Source organism: Heteronotia binoei, chromosome 12 (genome assembly GCF_032191835.1).
Source record: "Heteronotia binoei isolate CCM8104 ecotype False Entrance Well chromosome 12, APGP_CSIRO_Hbin_v1, whole genome shotgun sequence".
NCBI classification, from domain to species: domain Eukaryota; kingdom Metazoa; phylum Chordata; class Lepidosauria; order Squamata; family Gekkonidae; genus Heteronotia; species Heteronotia binoei.
The window spans coordinates 4,832,295-4,841,924 of NC_083234.1; the positions used below are offsets into that span (position 1 = coordinate 4,832,295).

At 42.8% G+C, this 9,630-nt stretch overlaps 1 pseudogene; it reads right to left on the reverse strand.

Annotated features, from left to right (window-relative positions):
- Positions 1-4,944: 4,944 nt before the first annotated feature.
- LOC132579948 (nicotinamide N-methyltransferase-like) lies at positions 4,945-9,630 on the reverse strand (annotated as a pseudogene).

The following is a 9,630-nucleotide window of genomic DNA, read 5'->3' on the forward strand; positions in this document are numbered from 1 at the left end:
CTTGATGGGCCGTTGGCCTGATCCAACATGGCTTCTCTTATGTTCTTATGTTCTTAAGGTGCCAAAAACATGGAAAGAAGCCGTTATTACTTTGATTCCGAAAGATTATAGAGATTCCACAAATGTAAAAAACTACAGACCGATCTCACTATTGAATAACGACTATACGATTTTTGCCAGAATTTAGCGGAATGACTCAAACAGCTTTTGAACATTTCTATTCAAGAGGAACAAGCAGGTTTTCTCCCCAGAAGGCAAATAAGAGACAATATCAGAACTGTAATAGATATTGTAGAATATTATAAGCATCCAGAAAAAGAGGTGGCTTTATTTTTTGCTGATGCAGAAAAAGCTTTTGACAATCTTAACTGGAACTTTATATTTGCTGTGATGGAAACAATGAAATTAGGAGATGATTTTATAAGGATGATCAAGGCAATATGCACAGAACAACAAGCTGAACTTTGTGTGAATGCTGACTTTACTGAGCAGATGGCACGAGACAAGGCTGCCCTCTATCTCCGTTGTTGTTTATAATGACCCTAGAGGTCTTGCTGTCTCAAATTGATGATGATAATGAGATTGAGGGTTTGAAGTTGAAAGGTTTTTCATATAAATACAGGGCCTTTGCGGATGATGTGATGTTTATCACTGAAAATCCATTGCAAGTGACACCCTTGTTGTTAAAGAAAGTAAATGAGTATGGTGAGTTAGCAAAAGAAAAATCGAAAATCCTTACTAAGAACTTGTCATCAGGCAAACAGAAAGAGCTAGAAATGTTACAGGTTGTGAAGTTGTTTCAAAAGTAAAATACTTAGGTGTAGAAATTACGATGAGAAATATTGATTTATATAAGAATAATTATGAAAAACTTTGACATAAGGTTGAAGAAGACATGCTAAAATGGAACAAATTGAATTTATCTATGTTGGGGAGGATATCTGCTATTAAAATGAATGTTTTACCAAGAATTATGTTTCTTTTTCAAACCATTCCATTTGTGAGAGATAAGAAACAATTTAACTGTTTGCAAAAAAAGATCTCAGAATTTATATGGGCAAGCAAGAAACCAAGAATTAAGATGAAAATCCTGATGGATGCAAAAGAAAGAGGTGGCTTCCAATTGCCTGATTTAATGTTATATCATGATGCAGTATGTTTGGTATGGATTAAGGACTGGATGACTTTGATCAATAAAAAATTATTGGCTTTAGAAGGGCAAGGAAATATTTTTGATTGGCATGCATATATGTATTACGGGAAAGAGAAGATGGATGTTTTTTTCTCACACCATTATGTAAGGAGGAACTTGTTGAATACATGGAAAAATATAATAAATATGGTGATGAGAGAAAACCACTTTGGATAGTGCTGACTGAAGTTATTAAATTGTCTCAAAGTCCACGAGAAGATAAATACGTATCATACGAACAACTGCTAAAATTTCAGGGAGGTAAAGTTGAAATGAAATCTGCTGAAGAATTGCAAGGAAAATTTGATTGGTTTCAATTGCTTCAGATTAAAAGTTTGGTGGAAAAAGATATTAGAAGTACAGGTATAAGATTTGAAAAAACGGAAATGGAAAAAATGCTGTTGTGTGAAAATGAAAAATTGATTTCAAGGCCTTATAAGTTGCTATTGAAATGGTCTACAGAAGAGGAGGTTGTGAAACCTCAAATGATTAAATGGGCAATAAAGTTTAATAAATAAATAGAAAAGGAGACGTGGGAACACCTATGGAAGAACTCTATGAAAATTACGTGTTATAAAAGAGAATTGTTTTAAAATGCTGTATAGGTGGTATATGACACCTAAAACACTAGCAAAAATGAACAATCAAGCTTCAGAAAGGTGTTGGAAATGTAAAAAACATGAAGGTTCTTTCTACCATATGTGGTGGTATTGTGAAAAGGTGAAACAATTTTGACTAATGATTCAACAAGAGATTTCAAAAATCTTGGGATATAATATTAAGAGAACACCAGATGTCTTTCTGGTGGGATTACAAATGGAAAGCTTTCCGAAGCAAGACAGGACATTGCTGTGGTATTTGCTTTCAGTTGCAAGGACATTGTATGCGCAAATGTGGAAGCAAGATAAAATACCAGAAAAATGGGACTGGATCTTAAAGGTTCTTAATTGGAGTGAAATGGACAAACTTACTAAAATCTTAAAAGACCGTAACCTGTAGAAATTTAAAGAAGATTGGAATAAATTCCAAAACTATGTGGAGATACAATGGAAGGTGAAAAGCCATCTAGTGGTTTTTGATAAAATTAACTGAATTTTAAAAAGAGAAAAAAGATTGTGATTACTGAGTATTGTTTTAGGAACGAAATATTAGTAGCTGAGTTCATATAGTAAGTCCATGTGAGTTAAGATAAGATTAAGATTTGAATAATTGTTAGTGATGATTTCATGACTACGAAATCTTTGTTCAATGTTTAACAAGTAATAATTGAATTTTTAAAGTGCAAAGGAGAATAGATTATGGCTAGCTGATTAAATGTGTAATATGGATGATTAAGTAGAAAGTATTAAGTAAAGGAATAAGAATAGTAGTTATATTGGAGTTATGATAAAGTTTAGTAAATGATAACTTTTAGTTAAGATTCTATAGATGGGAATTTTTACTTTTAAAAGGTTTTTAATTTGTTCTGTATTACCAGTGGAGGTCACAATTTGGAGGGGGGATGGGTGGGAAAATGTGTAATGTATTGATGTATTATATTTAGATTCTGTTAGTAGAATATTTTTCAATATATTGCAAAATAAAAATTTTGTTACTAAAAAAACCAAACATTTCTTCCACTTATGGCAGAGAAAATGGCTGCTTTGGAAGGTGGACTGCATGGCACTATACCTGTGGCAGAATGTGCATACTCTGGACTGCAGGACCTATTCTGCCTTAACATTCTGGTGTTTTTCTCAACACCTAGAGAGACTTTTCTTTCACTTTCAGCTTGCCACCATCACTTAACCACTGTAGGGATGACCCACTGGGAGGGTCAGGATTCCCAGCTTCCCTTCCAAGTTCTGAGGCTTTGCTTCTGTGTCTCCCGCTCCCCAACATCTCGTCACTATAGAGCCCATCACTGCCTTGCATGGCGCTGGTGGAATAGCCACACATCAACTCCCTTCCTCCCCCTGACTCCCCATTCAAAATAGCATGTCAGAGATGGTGGAGGTCTATGTGGTATAGAGAGCCACTCCCAGCATCCAAAGTTATAAAGGTATCAATCAATCAATCAATCACCTTTTATTTATATCCCGCCCTCCCCGCCGAAGCAGGCTCAGGGCGGCTAACAACAAAATTCAATTTACATTGTACAGTACAACATTTTAAACTACAATTAATTAAAAGCTATTAAAATTCTAAAAACAGTAAAATTAATATTTTGTGCTATTACCTAGATGGCGAACTTACTTAGCAGTTCCAGTCAGTGAAGGCCATTCGGAACAGGATGGTCTTGCAGGCCCTGCGGAACTGTTCAAAGTCCCGCAGGGCCCGCATTTCTTCTGGAAGTTGATTCCATAATTGTGGAGCCATAACAGAGAAAGCCCGGGTACGGGTACTTTGAAGTTTTACCTCTTTTGGCCCGGGGATAGTCAGCAGGTTCTTCCCTGCTGACCTCAGTGCTCTCTGGGGTTCATGTGGGGAGAGACAGTCCCTAAGGTAGGCAGGTCCTCGGCCATATAGGGCTTTAAAGGTAATGACCAGCACTTTGTAATGAATCTGGTAAATAACTGGTAGCCAGTGCAGTTCACACAGCCCTGGCTGTATGTGCTCCCACTTTGGTAGGGTTGCCTACCAAAGTGGGAGCACATACAGCCGGGGCTGAGTGAACTGCACTGGCTACCAGTTATTTACCAGGTAGGGTTGCCAAGTCCAATTCAAAAAATATCTGGGGACTTTGGGGGTTGGAACCAGGAGACTAGGGGTGGAGCCAGGAACAAGGTTGGGACAAGCACAATTGAACTCCAAAGGGAGTTCTGGCCATCACATTTAAAGGGACTGCACACCTTTTAAATGCCTTGCCTCCATTGGAAATAATGATGGATACGGGCACCTTTTTGGGGAGCTCATAGAATTGGGCCACCTGGTTCAATCTTTTTGCAGCTTGGAGGGTATTTTGGGGAGGGTCACTGAATGCTATGCTGCAAATTTGGTGCCTCTATCTCAAAAAACAGCCCGCCCAGAGCCCCAGATACCCGTGGATCAATTCTCCATTATACCCTATGGGAATCGGTCTCCATAGGGAATAATGGAGTGCCCAGCAGACATTTCCCTTCCCCCTCTTGCTTTCTGATGACCCTGAAGGGGGGGAAGGGCCTCCAAACCAGGGGATCCCCTGCCCCCACCTGGGGATTGTGTAAACCAAATAGAGAACACGGAGGGGAGTGGCTGGAGAAAACCCAAAGGGTCCCACGTAAACCAGTCTCAGGAATCACCTTGGCAGCAGGCCAATGGCATGGGAATAGGTGGAATCACCATGGCAACGGCTTCTCTCTCGTCCAGCACCACTCCCCCTCCCTGCCTGGCATAATGTCTCCCCTTTGGGAGCCACCTGTGGCCGCCTGTACTAGTTTCACACTCGAGCGCAGCTACAAACTAGAGAGCCAGTTTAGTGTAGTGGTTCAGTGTGCAGACTCTTATCTGGGAGAACTGGGTTTGATTCCCCACTCCTCCACTTGCAACTGCTGGCATGGCCTTGGGTCAGCCATAGCTCTGGCAGAGGTTGACCTTGAAAGGGCAGCTGTTGTGAGAGTCCTCTCAGCCCCACCCACCTCACAGGGTGTCTGTTGTGGGGGGGGGAGATAAAGGAGATTGTGAGCCACTCTGAGACTCTTGAGTGGAGGGCGGGATATAAATCCAATGTTGTCTTCTTCTTCTACACGGCGGTTCTCAGGATTGGGCTGTTAATGTTATATACATATTACAAATTTTGATGTTATATGTTTATTGAGATTTATGATCATCTTTGTAATATATAATTCAAATATCATTACCCCCTTACCTGGTGAGGTTTTTTTTAATCAAAATATTAATTGTCAATATTCCGGGCTGTATGGCCGTGGTCTTGGTAATCTCTGAGAAAGTGTGGTTCACAAATCTGTCTTTCACTGTCTACTAATGTTTTGATTATGCCTCATTTTTTGTCGAGGGTGGTGATAGGAGTTTTTGTGTAAATAACGATCCGTGTGAGTGGGTTTTCTGTAGACCTTGTGACCTAACTGAAGGTTAGCTTTGCAGATGACCATGGCATCTAGAAATGGGCGTTTACCCTCAATTTCTTTTTTCCATGGTGAATTGCATGTTCAGGTGGATATTGTGGAGGTGGTCTAAAAACTCTATCAATTCTACCTCACCATGGCTCCAAATGATAAAGGTATCATCTACATACCTGAACCACACTGTAGGTTTGTGGGGTGCGGCCTGGAAAATCTACAACAACTAATGAACTCTGGCTGTGAAAGCCTTCAATTTTAAAAAAAAAATCAATTTTTTTAAAAAAATTAAAATTATAATATTCAACCCCCTGCTTGTTTTGTTTCAGCATTTCCGGGCAACCAAGAAAGCTGCCCCAGTAGCATCGATCAAAGGTGCTGGAAAGCTGATCTTGGTGACGTCCAGCCACTCAATATCAAAACCAGCCTCTTTCACAGCTTCCTTTAAAGTCTCTTGCTGCAAGTAGAGGCAACCAAACCGGGACTGGCCCAGAACATAGAATGTGAGTTCCAGTGCAGTGACTAAGACAAGATGTCCTCCTGGCTTTAAGAGGGAGCCGATGTTCTTCAAGGCAGCGTGGAAGGCTGGGAGGTCTTTGCTAGCCAGTTCCAGGCAATAGGCGGAGAGGATGCAGTCAGCCGGAGGCACGGAGAGTGGGGCCAAGGGGTTTGGCTGGGTCACGTCACACTTCAGGACCCGCTTGATGCTGCTTCGGACCTTCTCCAGCTTTTGGGCCCACTTTTCTCTGGGGAGGAAAGCAAGAGTGGCTATTAGCCACAGCGTATTGATGGAACTCTCTGTCTGGGGCAGTGATGCTCTGTATTCTGGGTGCTTGGGGGGGCGGGCACAGTGGGAGGGCTTCTAGTGTCCTGGCCCCACTGGTGGGGGGTTTTTGGCCACTGTGTGACACAGAGTGTTGGACTGGATGGGCCATTGGCCTGATCCAACATGGCTTCTCTTATGTTCTTATGTGACACAGAGTGTTGGACTGGATGGGCCATTGGCCTGGTCCAACAGGGCTTCGCTTATGTTCTTATGTCTGGGGCACTGATGCTTGAGGGAGAAGAACTGTGGGAGGGCTTCTAGTGTCCTGGCCCCAATGATGGCACTTGGTTTATTTGGCCACTGTGTGACACAGAATGTTGGACTGGATGGGCCATTGGCCTGTTCCAACATGGCTTCTCTTATGTTCTTAAGAGCAATGGGACAAGGCCTGCACCACCAACCGCCACTGTTAAAGCTTCTCCCCTGCCACAGATTTTATTAGCCTTTAAGGTACTATTGGATTCTTGTTCTTTTCTACTTTTTTGTGGGGCAGCAGGACAGAAATATTCTAAATAAATAAATAAACCTTTTTGTGGCATCGATTGTTGGGTGCCATTTTGGGTTAGTTGCTGTGGCAACTCAAAATGCTATCTGAACTAATTTTTTCCCCTCTGTTTCTGTGTATGTGCAATGAATGACTGTTAAATCTTTGGGTTTTGGTTGCTTATTTTGACATTTGTAAACTTTTCACATACAAAACATGGGTTGCCATAAACCTATACTGTGACTTTCAGTGGTCGTATTATGTGGTTTCTTTGGTTAGTACTGGGGGAGGCACCCATGGGTATTGGATATGTGAGTATCTGGCATTAATGAACAGAGGCAGAAAAGCATGACCTGGGCATGATCAAACCAAGTGGTGCACGCAGGAGTTTGGCACTCATTACCTGTCCCCTTCCAGCTCGCAGACGTATTTCACCACTGGGCTCCAGTCGAAAGCTCCCGGCTCCTTCCTCAGCCACCGCAGCATCTCCTCCCGGTTCTGGTCTGTATAATCTGTGGCAATAATCTCTCGGAAGGACTCACAGGCTGAGAGGAACTGGTAGATGGTGGGTCCACTTCCGATATCAATCAGGGTGTTTCCCTTAAGGCCACCTGCATGGCATCACACATTTAGGTGAAACAAGCTGAACTGACAGAGCTTATTTTTGCTTCTTCATCTCTGATTCTTCAATGACAACAACTGATTGACACTTCTCTGGTGACCCAAGGAAGAGCTTCCAGGCTGGCTGATGTGGTTTGCAGTCAAGCTTGGCCCTTAGCTGGCATTTCTCTCTGAATTATGGGAGGGGGTGTCTCAAACTGAGTGGCTGTTCAGTGTTAGTCCATTTGGGAGCAGGATTTTACAATGAGAACCAGCAAAAGTCAAAACTACATTGGTGATCTGTCATCAGAACCCCCTGTCTTGGTCTACCCCCCTACCCTGCCCTCACAAACACACCACTCACCTCACTGGTGAGTAGTGCCCAAGAGGACACAGTGGGGATCAGTGTGTGGTTGGCATGTTTCTAAAGATCAGGCTCAGAGGTTTCAAAATATAAAGCATAAGAAATGAATAAAAATAGTACACATGTTTTATTCAAGAGTGTGAAGCTGAGCAAGAGTGCAAAGAAAAGGTGAAAACACGCCATCCTCTTTTTCTACCCATGGAACGTATCCTAAACAATGTTTACTTAGGACAAGTTAGTTTTCTGAAGGTTTTAGTAGTTTAAAGTTCATCATGCCTTAGTTTTTGTTTTTTTTTTCCATTGGGACTTCTCGTCCAAGGCCATGTGGACAACATGGAGTCTCTTGGTAAAACTTTAATCCCCCAGGGCATGTGACTCCCTGGACAGAAACTGCAGAAGAGAGGCTAAGAGGACTTCTTCTGTGTGGCCAGAGAATTTGTAATCTACCCCAGGGACAGTCTGTTCCCCCTGGAATCATCCAGATCTTCCTATACCCTGGGGAAGATAATACATTCTAGCAATTTTCCCATTCTGTCCCAGTTTGTCCCTTCCCAAAAGGTGTGGGGTGATAAGCTATCATCCTGCTTTGATCACAGCCTAACAAAGAGCTTGAGTGCTCTTTTCTGCTACTCAATGCAATCCCTCTTGGTTATGACCTTTAAGGGCTTGAGCGGTCTGGGACCGATGTATCTATGGGACAGCCTCCTCCACTATGTCCCTGGAAGGGCATTACGCTCCGCTGGTCGAAATCTGCTGGTGATCCCCGGCCGGAAAGAGGTCCGCCTGTCCTCAACAAGGGCCAGGGCTTTTTCAGTCCTGGCCCTGACTTGGTGGAACGCTCTGCCAGAAGACATCAGGGCCCTGCGGGATCTTTTGCCGTTTCGCAGGGCTTGTAAGGCAGAGATGTTCCACCAAGCCTTTGCATGAGGACAGTGACGGTTGCCGTGCTGGCACCTTTTCATCTCCACCCCATCTTCGAGGAATCCCCCCACCCCTGATGTGATGTAATGAATAAGAGCACTTTAAAGACACCATCAGGGTTTGTAAATTTTTAACATAACTGATTTGAGATAGGAAGATAGAAGATAGATTAGATTAGATTTAGATAGATTGATTGATGATAGAAGATAGATAGATAGATAGATAGATAGATAGATAGATAGATAGATAGATAGATAGATAGATAGATAGATAATGTATTTCTTAATGTTGTACATTGCCCTGAGCCTGGCGCTAGCCGGGATAGGGTGATTCATCAAATATAAACAACAACAAAAATAACAATACCTTTATTCAATAGAGAGAGAAATGAGCATTATGTAAGAACTAGCTTCTACCGTAGAGCTTTGCCCCAAAACCAGAGCATTGCACCCCCAACATGCCTACTTCAATTTTGGATCATGTAGGCATGTCACATTTAATTTCTACATTCTTACCTCTTTGGGGCAGTAAGCCACCTTCCCCCTTGCCCCCCCCCCCCACAAACACCAACTAGTTGGCTGGTAGCGGAGAGTTGGGTCTTGAAAATGATGAGCTGTAATTCCAGGGGATCCCCTCCCCCCAAGCACTGGCACCTTAAGCAATATCCTAGATTTAAATATATTCAGGATGGCCCTGACAACTGGTGGCCAAATGCCAGGAAAAAGCAAACAGGTCGCAGTACCTTTCAAAGTAGCTTGGTCTGCCCAAAGTAGCAGCACTTCAAGCTATTTATTCCTGCAGGTCCTATGGCAACTGAGGAGATCAGCTGAGAAGTCAGCGGCTCCACACAGAAGGAAATGGAGCAGTCGATCCATTCCAGCAAATCTAATCCCGGGGAGGTCCATTCTACAAGCACCGCAGAACACACCCAACAGCCCTCTCTGCTTACCCAAAACGAAGGCCTTGTGCAGATTTCTCAGACCGAAGATTGCTAAGGCCTTTTCTGCCTGTTTTTCAGAGCTGAAGGTGTAATACGCTTCCAAATAGGCTTTTGGGTCAAAATGCTGAGCGTAATACTGTTTGTCACTGAAAGATGACTCCATGATGGACGCCTGCAGAATGCTTCCCAGAGGCTCTCTGGGGTTGGGCTCTCTGGGTTATATTGCCAGCCCTCTTGGTTCTCATTGTCCAACCAAAGGCTTTCCC